Source organism: Parasteatoda tepidariorum, chromosome 11 (genome assembly GCF_982258835.1).
Source record: "Parasteatoda tepidariorum strain Cologne lab strain chromosome 11, Ptep-v5.0, whole genome shotgun sequence".
In the NCBI taxonomy this organism is placed as follows: Eukaryota; Metazoa; Arthropoda; class Arachnida; order Araneae; family Theridiidae; genus Parasteatoda; species Parasteatoda tepidariorum.
In genome coordinates, this window is record NC_141765.1 from 97,155,301 (window position 1) to 97,172,115 (window position 16,815).

The 16,815-nt window shown below is 30.3% G+C and overlaps 1 protein-coding gene across 46 annotated transcripts in view; it reads right to left on the reverse strand.

The window, feature by feature from the left end:
* Nucleotides 1-9,263: 9,263 nt before the first annotated feature.
* Nucleotides 9,264-16,815, reverse strand: part of LOC147801946 (E3 ubiquitin-protein ligase RNF10-like) — a 53,359-nt gene continuing 45,807 nt past the window's right edge. For 23 of the 46 annotated variants that reach the window (XR_015430690.1, XR_015430663.1, XR_015430659.1 and 20 more), the window contains 2 exons: nt 15,860-15,986; nt 14,195-15,101 (listed from right to left, as the gene is read on the reverse strand). The gene's annotated coding sequence lies outside the window, so the exon portion shown is untranslated. Of the gene's footprint in view, nt 12,118-14,194; nt 15,102-15,859; nt 16,005-16,815 lie in introns of those variants that run through there. The other 23 variants (XR_015430671.1, XR_015430673.1, XR_015430670.1 and 20 more) reach the window with 12 other exon arrangements.

Below are 16,815 nucleotides of genomic sequence, written 5' to 3' on the forward strand. Positions count from 1 at the left end.
TTATTTTATATTATATTTTTTAATATACTTTTCTACAATTTAACGTGAATCAAGTGTTTTGTATATAGAAATAACTATTTTTCGTTTCTTAAATAGCGAATAATAGCTAATAAACGGTTAAATTTTGATAATTTTTGCTTATTTATTTATTTTATTTTATGTTATTTTTTAACTTCTTTTTCAATATTTTCAAGTGAATAAAGTGTTCTGTATAAGAAAAAAATTATTACTTTTTTTTAAAGAGCGAATAATGACTGAAAAAGGGACAAAAATCGTAGCAAGAGGCACGCACACATCACACCCGTTACTCCCTATAATATTAACCTATAAATTTCAAACTGCGGCAGAGTTTAATGTGACGAACAACTGTACCCGAGGACATATTTATAGACCCATTAGTGGGCCGAAAATGGGCCAAAATATGTTTTGTTGACTTCCCGGGAGGAGGTGTTTTAAGCTGTATATTCGCGGACCTGGCATGTGAAGAATGGGTCAGTTGGTAGCTCTGTGGGAAAGTTAGGTTTGAAGGCACGAAGGTCCCGGGTTCGACACCCTGCAAGGGTTGACTTTGAATTTTTGTTATTTATTTTATATTATATTTTTTAATATACTTTTCTACGATTTAACGTGAATCAAGTGTTCTGTATATAGAAATAACTATTTTTCGTTTCTTAAATAGCGAATAATAGCTAATAAACGGTTAAATTTCTATAATTTTTGCTTATTTATTTATTTTATTTTATGTTATTTTTTAACTTCTTTTTCAATATTTTTAAGTGAATAAAGTGTTCTGTATAAGAAAAAAATTATTACTTTTTTTTAAAGAGCGAATAATGACTGAACAAGGGACAAAAGTCGTATCCGGAGGCACGCACACATCACACCCCGTAACTCCCTATAATATTAACCTATAAATTTCAAACTGGGGCAGACATTAGAGTTTAATGTGACATACAACTCTACCCGAGGACATATTTATAGACCCATTAGTGGGCCGAAAATGGGCCAAAATATGTTTTGTTGACTACCCGGGAGGAGGTGTTTTAAGCTGTATATTCGCGGACCTGGCATGTGAAGAATGGGTCAGTTGGTAGCTCTGTGGGAAAGTTAGGTTTGAAGGCACGAAGGTCCCGGGTTCGACACCCTGCCAGGGTCGACTTTGAATTTTTGTTATTTATTTTATATTATATTTTTTAATATACTTTTCTACAATTTAACGTTAATCAAGTGTTCTGTATATAGAAATAACTATTTTTCTTTTCTGAAATAGCGAATAATAGCTAATAAACGGTTAACTTTTGATAATTTTTATTTATTTATTTATTTTATTTTATGTTATTTTTTAACTTCTTTTTCAATATTTTTAAGTGAATAAAGTGTTCCGTATAAGAAAAAAATTATTACTTTTTTTTAAAGAGCGAATAATGACTGAACAAGTCACAAAAGTCGTATCCGGAGGCACGCACACATCACACCCCGTAACTCCCTATAATATTAACCTATAAATTTCAAACTGGGGCAGACATTAGAGTTTAATGTGACAAACAACTGTACCCCAGGACATATTTATACACCCATTAGTGGGCCGAAAATGGGTAAAAATATGTTTTGTTGACTACCCGGGAGGAGGTGTTTTAAGCTGTATATTCGCGGACCTGGCATGTGAAGAATGGGTCAGTTGGTAGCTCTGTGGGAAAGTTAGGTTTGAAAGCACGGAGGTCCCGGGTTCGACACTATGCAAGGGTCGACTTTGAGTTTTTGTTATTTATTTTATATTATATTTTTTAATATTCTTTTCTACAATTTAACGTGAATCAAGTGTTCTGTATATAGAAATAACTATTTTTCGTTTCTTAAATAGCGAATAATAGCTAATAAACGGTTAAATTTTGATAATTTTTGCTTATTTATTTATTTTATTTTATGTTATTTTTTAACTTCTTTTTCAATATTTTTTAGTGAATAAAGTGTTCTGTATCAGAAAAAAATTATTACTTTTTTTAAAGAGCGAATAATGACTGAAAAAGGGACAAAAGTCGTATCCGGAGGCACGCACACATCACACCCCGTCACTCCCTATAATATTAACCTATAAATTTCAAACTGGGGCAGACATTAGAATTCAATGTGACAAACAACTGTACCCGAGGACATATTTATAGACCCATTAGTGGGCCGAAAATGGGCCGAAAATATGTTTTGTTGACTACCCGGGAGGAGGTGTTTTAAGCTGTATATTCGCGGACCTGGCATGTGAAGAATGGGTCAGTTGGTAGCTCTGTGGGAAAGTTAGGTTTGAAGGCACGGAGGTCCCGGGTTCGACACCCTGCAAGGGTCGACTTTGAATTTTTATTATTTATTTTATATTATATTTTTTAATATACTTTTCTACAATTTAACTTGAATCAAGTGTTCTGTATATAGAAATAACTATTTTTCTTTTCTGAAATAGCGAATAATAGCTAATAAACGGTTAAATTTTGATAATTTTTGCTTATTTATTTATTTTATTTTATGTTATTTTTTAACTTCTTTTTCAATATTTTTAAGTGAATAAAGTGTTCTGTATCAGAAAAAAATGATTACTTTTTTTAAAGAGCGAATAATGACTGAAAAAGGGACAAAAGTCGTATCCGGAGGCACGCACACATCACACCCCGTCACTCCCTATAATATTAACCTATAAATTTCAAACTGGGGCAGACATTAGAATTCAATGTGACAAACAACTGTACCCGAGGACATATTTATAGACCCATTAGTGGGCCGAAAATGGGTAAAAATATGTTTTGTTGACTACCCGGGAGGAGGTGTTTTAAGCTGTATATTCGCGGACCTGGCATGTGAAGAATGGGTCAGTTGGTAGCTCTGTGGGAAAGTTAGGTTTGAAAGCACGGAGGTCCCGGGTTCGACACTATGCAAGGGTCGACTTTGAGTTTTTGTTATTTATTTTATATTATATTTTTTAATATTCTTTTCTACAATTTAACGTGAATCAAGTGTTCTGTATATAGAAATAACTATTTTTCGTTTCTTAAATAGCGAATAATAGCTAATAAACGGTTAAATTTTGATAATTTTTGCTTATTTATTTATTTTATTTTATGTTATTTTTTAACTTCTTTTTCAATATTTTTAAGTGAATAAAGTGTTCTGTATCAGAAAAAAATTATTACTTTTTTTAAAGAGCGAATAATGACTGAAAAAGGGACAAAAGTCGTATCCGGAGGCACGCACACATCACACCCCGTCACTCCCTATAATATTAACCTATAAATTTCAAACTGGGGCAGACATTAGAATTCAATGTGACAAACAACTGTACCCGAGGACATATTTATAGACCCATTAGTGGGCCGAAAATGGGCCAAAATATGTTTTGTTGACTACCCGGGAGGAGGTGTTTTAAGCTGTATATTCGCGGACGTGGCATGTGAAGAATGGGTTAGTTGGTAGCTCTGTGGGAAAGTTAGGTTTGAAGGCACGGAGGTCCCGGGTTCGACACCCTGCAAGGGTCGACTTTGAATTTTTGTTATTTATTTTATATTATATTTTTTAATATACTTTTCTACAATTTAACGTGAATCAAGTGTTCTGTATATAGAAATAACTATTTTTCGTTTCTTAAATAGCGAATAATAGCTAATAAACGGTTAAATTTTGATAATTTTTGCTTATTTATTTATTTTATTTTATGTTATTTTTTAACTTCTTTTTCAATATTTTTAAGTGAATAAAGTGTTCTGTATAAGAAAAAAATTATTACTTTTTTTTAAAGAGCGAATAATGACTGAACAAGGGACAAAAGTCGTATCCGGAGGCACGCACACATCACACCCCGTAACTCCCTATAATATTAACCTATAAATTTCAAACTGGGGTAGACATTAGAGTTTAATGTGACATACAACTCTACCCGAGGACATATTTATAGACCCATTAGTGGGCCGAAAATGGGCCAAAATATGTTTTGTTGACTACCCGGGAGGAGGTGTTTTAAGCTGTATATTCGCGGACCTGGCATGTGAAGAATGGGTCAGTTGGTAGCTCTGTGGGAAAGTTAGGTTTGAAGGCACGGAGGTCCCGGGTTCGACACCCTGCCAGGGTCGACTTTGAATTTTTGTTATTTATTTTATATTATATTTTTTAATATACTTTTCTACAATTTAACGTTAATCAAGTGTTCTGTATATAGAAATAACTATTTTTCGTTTCTGAAATAGCGAATAATAGCTAATAAATGTTTAAATTTTGATAATTTTTATTTATTTATTTATTTTATATTATGTTATTTTTTAACTTCTTTTTCAATATTTTTAAGTGAATAAAGTGTTCTGTATAAGAAAAAAATTATTACTTTTTCTTAAAGAGCGAATAATGACTGAACAAGGGACAAAAGTCGTATCCGGAGGCACGCACACATCACACTCCGTAACTCCCTATAATATTATGCTATAAATTTTAAACTGGGGCAGACATTAGAGTTTAATGTGACGACCAACTGTATCCGAGGACATATTTATAGACCCATTAGTGGACCGAAAATGGGCCAAAATATGTTTTGTTGACTTCCCGGGAGGAGGTGTTTTAAGCTGTATATTCGCGGACCTGGCATGTGAAGAATGGGTCAGTTGGTAGCTCTGTGGGAAAGTTAGATTAGAAGGCACGGAGGTCCCGGGTTCGACACCCTGCTAGGGTCGACTTTGAATTTACGACTTTGAATCATTTTTTAACTTCTTTTTCAATATTTTTAAGTGAATAAAGTGTTCTGTATAAGAAAAAAATTATTACTTTTTTTTAAAGAGCGAATAATGGCTGAAAAAGGGACAAAAGTCTTATCAGGAGGCACGCACACATCACTCCCCGCTACTTCCTATGATATTAACCTATAAATTTCTAACTCGGCCCGAAATTGGAGTTCATGGTTACAAACAATTGTACTAAAGGAATTTCTTATAGACCAATTAATGGGACCTCAATGGGCCAAAATAAGTTTTGTTGACTAACCGGGAGGAGGTGCTTTAAGCTAAATATTCCGCGCGATGTGCCCACTTAAAGCTTGGGGGGGGGGATTTTTACACTAAATAAAACGAATAGTTTGGGGGGGGGAATTTAGACGAGAGAATTTTTTTTTAAGTACTTAAATAAAAGAAGTATTGTCATATATGTAGCACTATTTAGAACAAGCTAACATGGAAGGGGGAAGTTAGCAAATTTTTTTTTGGGGGGGGGGATAAATGCGTGCAAGTGCTTGGGGACCACTGCCGCATGCTAGTGTTCCCAACCAGAGGAAATAATTATAGGCTTAATAAGGGGTAAACAATATGCCAATCAAGTTTAATATGTATTTATATACATAATAGAGTGTTTATTCACCTTAAGTTGGCACTGCCGGGAAGATGTGGAAATGTAATAAAAAAGTATATTTTTATTTTTAACGTTATTTAATTTTCTTATTTAAAATAAATTATTTGTGATACTGAAAAGTGAAATAAGTTCTCTCTATCACTTTATTACATAAGTATCATTCCTCTATGCTTTGTTTTAAAAAAATTAAAAAATTTTTACTTTTTATAAAGAAAACTAAATAAAAAGATCATAAATAAATAAATTTCTCATTTAAAAAAGAGGATTGGAACGTGTGCGGGGAGACTGAGTCATTTATTGTGAAGAAAGGGAGAACTCTATCCCCTGAGTCATTTTACCACCTGGAGTAAAGTTATTCTTCCTGGATTATTCCTTACTGCCATATTCTCAGTTTGGAGAGGAAAACCACTCACGGTTAGCCTAACGTCAAGTAGACTCTAACCAGTGATCTATCTATCACTGAGGATATTTTTCATCAGCACTGTGGTCGGTGCAAGTCGGATGCGGAATTTGTATTGACCAGTCATCGCTGGGATTCGAACCCGGTTCACCCCATTGGAAGGTGAACGCTCTATCCCTTGAGCTATCACGGCTCTAGGTAAGTGATATTGGTGAACGCCTTATAAAGCCACTCAGCTTCTTGAAGCTGGGTATATACTTTAGCTGCGAGCTGTCAATTTCTTGACCAACTAAACAGGGGTTCGAATCCCAGCGTTGACACCACACTATTTACTTCATTCCTTCAGCACATCAGGAGTTTCTACTGCCTGGCACTTCTCATTTACACGGTAAGGTGAAATGCAATAATATTCATACTTACAATAAATTCATTTACACAGACCCAGAACCGAAGCAATCAATCCGGAGCTCTCATATAGCTCCCCACGTCACTCTTAGTTGTTGTTGTTTTTTTTTTTAATAATAACCTATTATCAGTCTTTTAAATTTTTCAGGCTTAACATTAAAAAAGAAAGATTCTCGCGTTTTTAATGCATATTTTATTTAAATACAGATAATTTGTGTCGGGTCGAAATATTTAATTTTCGATTGGATTATGCAACATTAGTTTTTCTTCTGATGTTTAATAATTATGACATACAAATCCTAATACTCTCTAAAATTCCTTAAATATCATGGTCCATTTTATAAAATAAATTTTAAATTAAAATCTAAAACTTAAAAGCGCGCATAAATAAATAGTAAAAATGCTAAGGCCATAGCAGAGTCATTATCCAGGTGTGGAACTGCAGCATCTAAAACTGTTCGGCTCCCCTGATCATTTAATATGAAGTGAAAGCATTATCTCATTCTAAAATAGTCTGACAATAAATTCCTTTGTTCACCAGATTTTTTATTTAAAATAAATACTTTAGGCTAGGCTTGAATGAACAACGTGAAGGTATCTAAAAAAGAAAATTAATGGCAAAAAGTTTTTTAATATATAGATTAGCATTATTTGGTCCTTATCCATGTTTAGCTTTATTTATGATTACATAAAACGTGTCTCATATAAGGCGATTAAAAAAATCATTCACTGAATGATAAACTGAACAATCGTGTGTCTTTTTTTTTTTTTTTTTGCTCTCAGTTTGGCTTTTAAAATAGTGATTTTGTATTTTGATTTTAGGCATTCTGTGAAACTGGCGTAGAGGAGTCTCGTAATATCGGAAATGACAGAAGGTAATTACATTGGCAAACACTACTCTTTTTGAAAACAACAAATTTTCAAATGTAATTGGGGTTTTCATTTTTCTATTTCAGACTCTTATGATTTTGCTTCAAAATATTCAGCATTCCAAGAAACCTTTTAACTGTGAATCTTTTATAATAATAATAATAAAATAAAAACACTCGAGTGTTCAATATTTGCTTCATAATCACCGTTTGTAATTAGTTTTCTTTTTTTTAATTGATTAAAATACTGTATCAATCATTCATTTTATTTATGAAGATTAAGCAAAGAATCATGTGAAATTTTCAAAAAAAAAAAAAAAAAAAAAAAAAAAAAGAAAATAAGAGAAAATTAATTTACATTTTAAATAGTCCTCTAGATCAATTTTAAAATTTTCCAGTTTTCAATTCTTGATTAAAAACGTCAGTAAATTTAAAAAAAATTAACTTTTGTATCCAGTTAACGGAGATCTGTCTAAGTCTCTCTGACAAAAACTTATACTATATATCAGGGCTCGAAAAACCTCCCGTCCTCGGCGGTCAAAAATTCCCCGCGGACAACGAATTTCTCGAATCTGACGTCCGCGCGGATGACCATTTTCCCGTTATACATTTCAATGAGTGGTGATACATTTTCAATTTTTGTTATCTTACAAGAGTCTAGCGCCTCACTTCTAAAATGACCCTCTAATCTAGAAATACAGCAACATACTGAGCATGGTGGAATTGATGTTTTCTCTGTCTCCCGTACTGCAGCGGTTGAAAAGGACTTTTCAGCAATGAACTTACAAAAAATAAGCATTACGTACTGGTCCTAAACAAGAAGCGTTAAACGCAATTATGAGCATCTACCTAAATGGAAAACCCCTTTCAGATTTTTGTGCAGAAACCTCTGTAAATCATTAGCTTGATTGCGGAACTGACAGACGTCATATTTGATTCATTTAAAAAACGCAGTACCCTCGGATACATTGACATTCCAGATAACTTGACATTTAAATTATTTCATAAAAGAAATAAATTATTTCATAACAGAAATAAATTATTTTATAAAAGAAATACTAGGTTCCTATTAGTAACCTAGTATTCCTTTTATTACTGTATAATGTAATCCTAGTAACTACTAATTCATTGTGCAATTTATATAAATGTTTGTAATAAATAAGAGAAAATTATATTTTTATTTATTTAGAAGCGACGGGTTAGTTTCAAAGGAGGACGGGTACATTGTTGGACAAGCCGCCCTCGGGGACTGGTAAAATTTTTGAGTTTTTTCGAGCCCTGCTATATATATAGGTTCCCTGATATGGAAATATATTGATAAAAACTAACTGCAATCAGAGCAACGCAAAGAATCAAGCAAGCTGATCATCAGGCTTAAGACTCTAAACCAGTAATTTTGTCGCGGCACACTTTACTTACCTTTAATACAGTGTGAAAATTACAGGTCAATGAAAATAGGGAAAAAGATAATAATAAAAATCTGGAGAAAAAAAATATATATGATTCACACTATTGTATTGATATATTTTGCTTTGGCTATATTTATACAATATTAGAAAGCACTCCTTTTTGCAGACATAATCGTGTGAGCTGATGAAAAGATTATATCTTTCATTTTCCGGATTTTTCTTAATTTTTTCCTTCAGATTTTTATTATTATTTTTTTCCCCTTTTTTCACTGTTCTGTAATTTTTTTTCATGTTTTCTCCAGATTTTGAACTTATTTTATGAGTTCTATTTACTTGCAGCTGAAGCGCATCAAATAAAACTTACTGTTTTTCTTCTTTTTGTATTTATTTATTATGTTATATATATATATATACCTTGTCACTATTCACATAAAGTGTTGGTCAAAATCTTTTTAATTCAAATGTTGAAACAGAAATTCTGTTACCCCTATAAATATTTAAGAAAAATCTCTGACTAAAAGCCAGAGAAGTTGACAGGTCTATGTTTGTCATGAGATTGCGGAGCCATAACCTTCATCACCCTCTTGGCATACAATGGGCTGTTGTAAGAATGCTTTGCTCTTACACTTGAACTATAATGCAGTGAAGAACAATGCTTGGTGCTAATTTTCAAATAAATCTCTTGGCATGATTCATTTATTTTTATTCTTTCATTATTCAGTCTGCTTATTTTCTTGATGAATGTAGCAAGGAAAATGTTATTTTCACAATTTTAAAGTAATATTAAAAAAATGAAAAAAGATAACTTGTAAAGCCAAACTAAAAATTCTTTATTTAAACTATTAGCAAATGTACAAAACACAAAATGTACATAGTACAAAACATTTGAGTTCATTTGAACACTTGCGATAAAAAGTTTTTTATTTTAAATTCTACACATGCAGCAGCCTATGAAGGGTTAAAGCCTACTGAGCCCATACAAGTTTTTGTGACTCTAGGCTCTGGAGTGCGAGAGCAAATATTGGGTGATCAACCAAGTGTGGAAATCCCCAATGTTTGGTACTCATTCAAGGTTCCCACTCAATTTCAGAAGGAAAAAAATTCCCTGACTTTTCCAGGTATTTCAGGAAAAATTCAGTGAAAAATAAAAAATCAGTGAAAATTTTTCATCAGAAATGATTTTACTTTTTATTTGTAGTGCCAAATACTAGATTTTGTGACCAAAACAATATCATTGGAAGAGGAATAAAACATGCAAGTTTGGCTAAAATGTTAAATTTTTGCACCAAATAACTGTAATAGATATCAGAATTATTTAACTAAAAAGTTTACATAAAAACTGTGGTCTTCCAGTAAAAAACTTTTTAAGAGAGGGGGAAAAAAACTAATTATTGCGAGTAAAAACTTTTTATTTTTTAACATAAATGATACTATCTTGTGATTTTTTTCTATTTTTTGAACATAATTAAACCTATTTTGCAGCAGGCCTCCCACTCAATTTCTGAAGAGAAAAAATTCCCTGACTTTTCCAAGTATACTAAGTAAATTTCAATGGAAATCCAAACTATATTTTATCATACTATGCAATTTTTCATCCGAAAATTTTAAATTTTTTATTTATTTGTAATGTCAAATATTAGATTATGTGAGCAAAAACATATAACAGAATGAGAATGGAAATATAGAAAAGTTTCTCTAAAAAAGGAATTCCAGTTTAGACATACTTTAATATAGTCCTTTTAATATAGACATACTTTATAAAATGACTCTACTAGATGCTAAAATTAACTCGAATCTCGATAACTGATAACTGTTACTGACAATTCTAAGACTGATCTATTACCAGGTATGTTGAAGAATTTTTCCAGGTATTTTGTAAAAAATTAAAACTTTCCCTGACAATTAGAGTCAAAATAAAATTCCCTGAAAATTTTAGGTTTTTCGTGTTCTCCCTGCTATTTTATTGACCCACTGAATGGATGAAAGGCTGTGTCAACCTTGCCTGGTCCGAAGCAAGAACTCTGGACCTAAGAATAAGAGTGCAACTTTACCACTGAGCCACCGGGACTCTCTACAGTTAAAACAAAGGCAAAAGGTATAACAGACAGAAATTTTTTTTTAAATACAGGGTATCTGCTACATTTTAGATTTTCAAATCCATGACTTTCCAAGAATTTTTCTTTACTTACAATTGAAGTTACAATTTTCGTCGACAAAAACACAACCATAAATTTGAAAAAGCATTGTAATAACATTAATTGAAATGATAGGTATAACTAAAACTGTTATACTCTGCATTTTCATATTAATAGATTTTAAGCTTAAAAAACAGAGCAAAGAAAGAGTTGCAGCAATAAAATAGCTGGAAAAAAATATACAAAAGCAAATAACTAAATACAGTCAGATATATGTTGTTATTTAAAGTTGTTTTATTTCTTCTTAAAAGTGTTATCTAAAAAGCTTAAACTAGAATTTTAAATTGATAAAATAAAAAAATAAATAAAAAATTCTGAAATCACATAAGTTTAAAAGTAAATTAATTCTCTCTAGAAATGACGTTCTTTCCTTCATTTTTTGAAAGAACACTATACTTTTTAAAGAACAGGTTAAAAACATTTTATATTTTAATAAAATATGACTGTGAGTAGGGATTTTGTTACAAATTTAGATATTCGTTTTATTGGAACACTGTGAAATTGAGAAAATTCTATTTTAAAAATTAAATTTTTCGGCGACCTAAATCCATGACGTATCATGTTTTTTTTTTTTTAAATAGTTAAAATCATAAGATTTTATGACAAATTTTGTTCATTACCGAAATCTATGACTTTCCAGGTGCGCAGTAGAGATTTTTTCCTTTGAGGCACAGTAAAAAGTAGCTGCTATTTTTTAATTATTCAAAACTATTATAAGCTCTCGAGTTTTAGTAATATTTTCTTATGATAGTTAGAGCCTATAATATATTAGTAAAATTATTATAAGCTCTCAAGTTTAGTAATAGTCAAGTTTAGATTATCAGTGTTTATATAAATATTTATCTGTATCAACGTACATTTATAAATGTATTCTTAAAAAATTCAACGTCGTTTTTAAACGAATATTTAAAACTAAGATGAAACAATATTTATTTTTTTATTAACAAGAAATCCATTCAGAAAATATTTTGTTTGTTTACAGTATTATGGGCTTTAAGACAGCTTTGGAAGAAAATCTCAAGTGATACTGTCAAAAACCAGTTTACGACATCCAAAAATTTCAACCTCCACGGTATAAAATCCTCTTTTTTTTAAATCCAGACACAAATCATCACTTTTGTATTCTTTTTTTTACAATAAAAATACTGTATTTCTTTACTTAAAAGGATTAATTAAAATGAGCACTGCATAACACTCATATAAACAAACTGCAATTAGATTAAATGTTAAAAAAAAATTATCTCTCGTTTGCAATTAAATTGACACTTAGTTATTAATATAAAGTGACTTTAATTCAAGTTAAAAAGAAATCAAAAATTTAATAAATATCTTCATTATAGAAATATTTCACAATAAACAATCTGTGTTCAAAAGTCGTATTCTTCTATAACAATCTCTTCATCAAGCAATATCTTGACATCCGACTTGTTTGCAATGTTTCATTCATCAATTGTGATACTCGCTCTCTTCTGCTTCAAAAGAAATAGTTAAAAATGTAAAATTTTACAAGAATAAAAGTAAGAAATCAATAATGATGAAAATGAGTATCAATAATGGTGAAAATAAAGATCGAAAGATACGGAAATGAGTTTTCCCTACCTTTTAAAAAGATATAGAATAATTTTCAATTAAAAAAAAAAAACATCCTTAAACGTATGTTTGTATCTCATTAAATTTAAAAAACTGAATTGACAGAATACTACACAGTATAAAAAAGTCATTAGTATAAACCAAAGTCAAATAAATTTTTCTGATAATTCAATATACCTTGCACTTTAATGCTGCTTCAAATTTATGTTACAAAATTAAAAAAGAGTAAAAAGAGTAATATTTTTGGAGGGTTGTTGTTGTTAATTTTCGTCGCACTAGAGCTGCACAATGGGCTATTGGCGACGGTCTGGGAAACATCCCGGAGGATGATCCGAAGACATGCCATCACAATTTTGATCCTCTGCGGAGGGGATGGCACCCCCGCTTCGGTAGCCCGACGACCTGCGCGCGAAGCCGAGCACTTTACAGTAGCACAGTTTAACGAGGACCAATACCGCACACCCTCAGTCCCTATGCAGACTGAGGCATGAGACTATGCTATGCTATGAGACTATGCTATTTTTGGAGGGAGTGATGAAATTATTTGCGGTCAGAGTAGGAGTTATTTTCTAAGCATATCTGAAGATTTTCTTAAAGCAAACACAGATTTTTTTTTTAATATTAAAATCAGCAGACAGAAAACTATGTTGAAAATTTTAATTACATTTCGTTAATTCTTTTAAAGATATCAAATTAAATAAAATTTTAAAAAATTAAGAATTTTTTATTTATTTATTTACAATATTTCAGAAATTTACATAAAATATGACTTAGTGCTACATTTTTTAATTGATGTACAATTTTCGCTTGATATATGTTAGACTATGCCTAATTTTTGGAATATGAAGAAATGGAATTCTTGAATAAAAGAATATGAAGATTGCGCTTCAGATTAACTCTGTAAATTCTGCTGCTTGGTATATAAGTTGTACAGAGCCAGCATCAAAAATACAAAAGTAATAACCAATCAGAGTTTTTAAATGAAGGAATACATTGCATAAAACAGATTGCATAAAACAGTTTGCAATAAAGCATTTAGCATTGATTTAAAATAGTTCTTAAGTATCAAGAACAAAATGCAGCTTTCTAAACTAGCTAACATTTGGTGAATGAAACAATCACCAAGTTACATTAGAAATAATCATACCTGCCAGCATTGGAGAAATGAAATCATTGAGATTTTACTAGCGAAATTTTTTAGGCTACTAGTAAAGTTTTACATCATGCATAACCAAAGTCAAAAAGATAAATTTCAAATTGGATATAATGAAAGCAGTTACATTTAGCGAGGTAAAAAATATGTGTATAAATTTTAATCTAAAAAAGACTTTTTTATAGCATTATTAATAATTACTTCAAACTATTTTAATTTATAATTGTCGTCTAACAGTCGACCCAATTTTTTGGGTTTACGACTACTAACGTTAAACTCCGTAGAATTATAATTTTGAACCATAACACATATAACAAAGGAACTCTTGGATCAAGTATTGGGAGAAATTTGTCGTTGTGGAGGACTTTTTGATGGAACTAACCCGCATTTGCGTTACATGGAGAGGAAAACCACAAAACACTGCCACGGTTTGACGGCAAGGGAACTCTACCCTATGATCTGTCAACCACTGAAGATATTTTTACTTAAACTATTCACAATCATTATACTGTAGTACCGGCATTAGTACTATCTGTTGAGGAATAAGAAGTATTTTTGCCATCAAAAATATTTTATTGCCATATTTTTTTAAAAATTTCTTCAACAAATACAGAAAAATCTGAGAATATGCAGGTAAACAGGAGATAGTCGTAAAATACAGGAGTTTTGGTTAAAAAAAACAGGAGACTTGTCAGGCATGAATAATGTAACTCTAGAGAAAAAGATCAGAAAGTCTTTTCTTGAGTGAGGATGCGCGTTGAAATAAAGATAATAATATTTGTTTTCCTAGAAAGAAAGATGCGTAATTTATGAAAGAGCAAAATGCTTTGCATTTATTTAATTTGCATAAAAACAATACAGTATAACTGTACAACAACAAGGATTTCAATACAAGTTAGCGTTCACAAATTGTGGAATTCTGCAATGCACATATTACTTAATTCTATATATGTATAGAAAAATTTATTTAGGTATATATTTAGAAAAAAAAATCAATACCTTGGCAAATATAGAAAATTAAAAAATATATGACACTTAAATTTTACATTTCATTGCAAAAAATATAAAATTTTATCGAATATTTGAAATCAACGTTCTAATTTTTGGCTAAATTAGAACTAAAACATATTGCCTTTTTTGACAACTGCATTTAAATCACTAAAAATATTTTCTCACAGCATTTCAGTTTAAGTTCTTTTGTTCTCCTACACAGTCTATACTCTTCTGTATTGCTTTCAAAATGGTTCCAAGGAGTACAAAAAAAGTTATTTTAGATTTGTTTCAAAACCATAATTTTTATCACTTTTATATCTCCAAATAATCAGTTGCTGAAAAATTTAGTGTTAAGAGTTACGATTCTGAGACCTGTACAGTACTGAGTAAAAGAATGGTACAATCCTCTTCTCTCATTAAAGATAGCATTATCTCAACATATTTATCTTTAGCACAACTTTATATTTTATTTTATAACCAGTATTGAACAGTCAAGCCAATTTCAGGTTTACAACCATCCATGCTTTACTACGTTTCCTTGTACATTTTGAACCAAATCCAGAAGACAAGAAAACTCCTGGACTAACCAACCTTTGTAATGATGCGCACAATTTCCTTCTTAACACAAAATAGAGGCATGCTGCTTGAGAAGATATCATTTTCAATACTTATAAAACATTTTCTTGAGAGTGTAAAGACAGATGTATCTAGTCCTTCAAACTGGGAAAAAATAATAAATAAAAAATAATCAAAACACAAAATTCCTCAAAAAAAACCCTTCACAAGGTATATAGATCATAATTCTTAATAATGAAAACCTAGAAATATTTCCTCGCAGAATTATGATACATAGTAACTGTTAGGTTATTTTAAAAGAGCAGAATGAAACTTTATAAAAAATAATGTTATTTATGCCCATACAAATTTTATACCAATTATAAAGCATGGAAGAATTAGTAGCTTTTGGAATTTGCTTTGGTTCGTTTTCGAATTGAGGCACTGTAACATATTGTCTGTTTTATTAATAGAAAAAATAAAACTATAATTTTTTTTCCAAGAAAAAAACTATTTCGAGAGAAATGAATGTTTTCAGTTGTATTATTTTTCAAAACTCACAACATAATAATTTAGACAGCAAGAAAGCATTGACTGTATTATTACCAAAAGAAAGATAACAAAATTCATTTTACAAAACTACAATTAACCTTCAACCACTCACATAAGTACAGAGAAGTTAAGATATTTTTTATTAAGTGGTAATACCTTTGAAAGCAATTTAGGTTTAAAATTTTGCCTTTTTTTATAAAAAAGTACAAAGTAACTATTAAAATAAAGTCTCGCCACTAAAAGCATATTTCAGAGATTTTTGCTACCACCACTGGTGTAAGATAAAAAGAAAAAAAAGAAAGAAAATTTAAAAAATGAAAGCAAATATAAAGTTACATGATATTAATTTTGCAAAGAATCTTCATTTATACCTTTGATAAATTTTCATAAAACTGAGGTTTGTGCAGGTCTCCATCTCCTATTATTCACAGAAGACAACTTGAACATCAGATATCTAGATGCCAAAGACACCATACAATCGTTCATTGTGTCATGACTCTGAAATATATATATACACTACCTTACAATATTTTTTAAAATTTCTCAAGAAATACTTAGAGTATTATTTAGTAATTTAAGCAGTTTTTAGTTCATCAGATTTTTTATACTTCGCAACAAAGTTTAAAGCTTTCAGAATTTTAAGAAACTGATAATAAATTTTTAAAAAAAAGTATTTTTATACACCTATGCAAGAAAATCAATTAAGAAGCTTTTACTGCTAATTTTGGTAGTGGTTTGTAATAACAGCATAAAATTTTATAAGCCTAGCTTAAATATTTATGGAGATTATACAAAACAAATTTCTTTGTCTTATGTTTTTTTGCTATAACTTTAAAAATATTCAGTACAATTAAACAAATTTTTAGAGAAATTTAAAACTATTTACAAAAATATTGATTTAAAATAATTCAATAAGCTCAAGATATGAGTATTTAAAGTAGTTTGTTTATATTGCGCACATACAGAAAATTTAAAAAAAAAATCTTTTTCATATTTTTCTAATGAATTGTATTTGGCAACTAATGAAAAACATCTGATTTCAATATCTTAAAAATTATCAAGCAATTTTTGTACTTTTTAAAAGAAAGCTAAAAATGATAAGGATTTTTTCACAAGTTTAATTTTGTAAGATACAACAAGATTTATTAAAAATGACACTGGCAATAATAGCCAAGACTACGAAAAGAAATTTGCAAATTTAAAAAATACAAAAATTACTTAGAAAATTGCTTGAGACTTTTTAAGATATTTGAATCAGTACTTAGTTTCTAAACGTGGCTCACTACAAAATTATGATAAAAAAATGTTTAATCGAGACCCCCCAAAA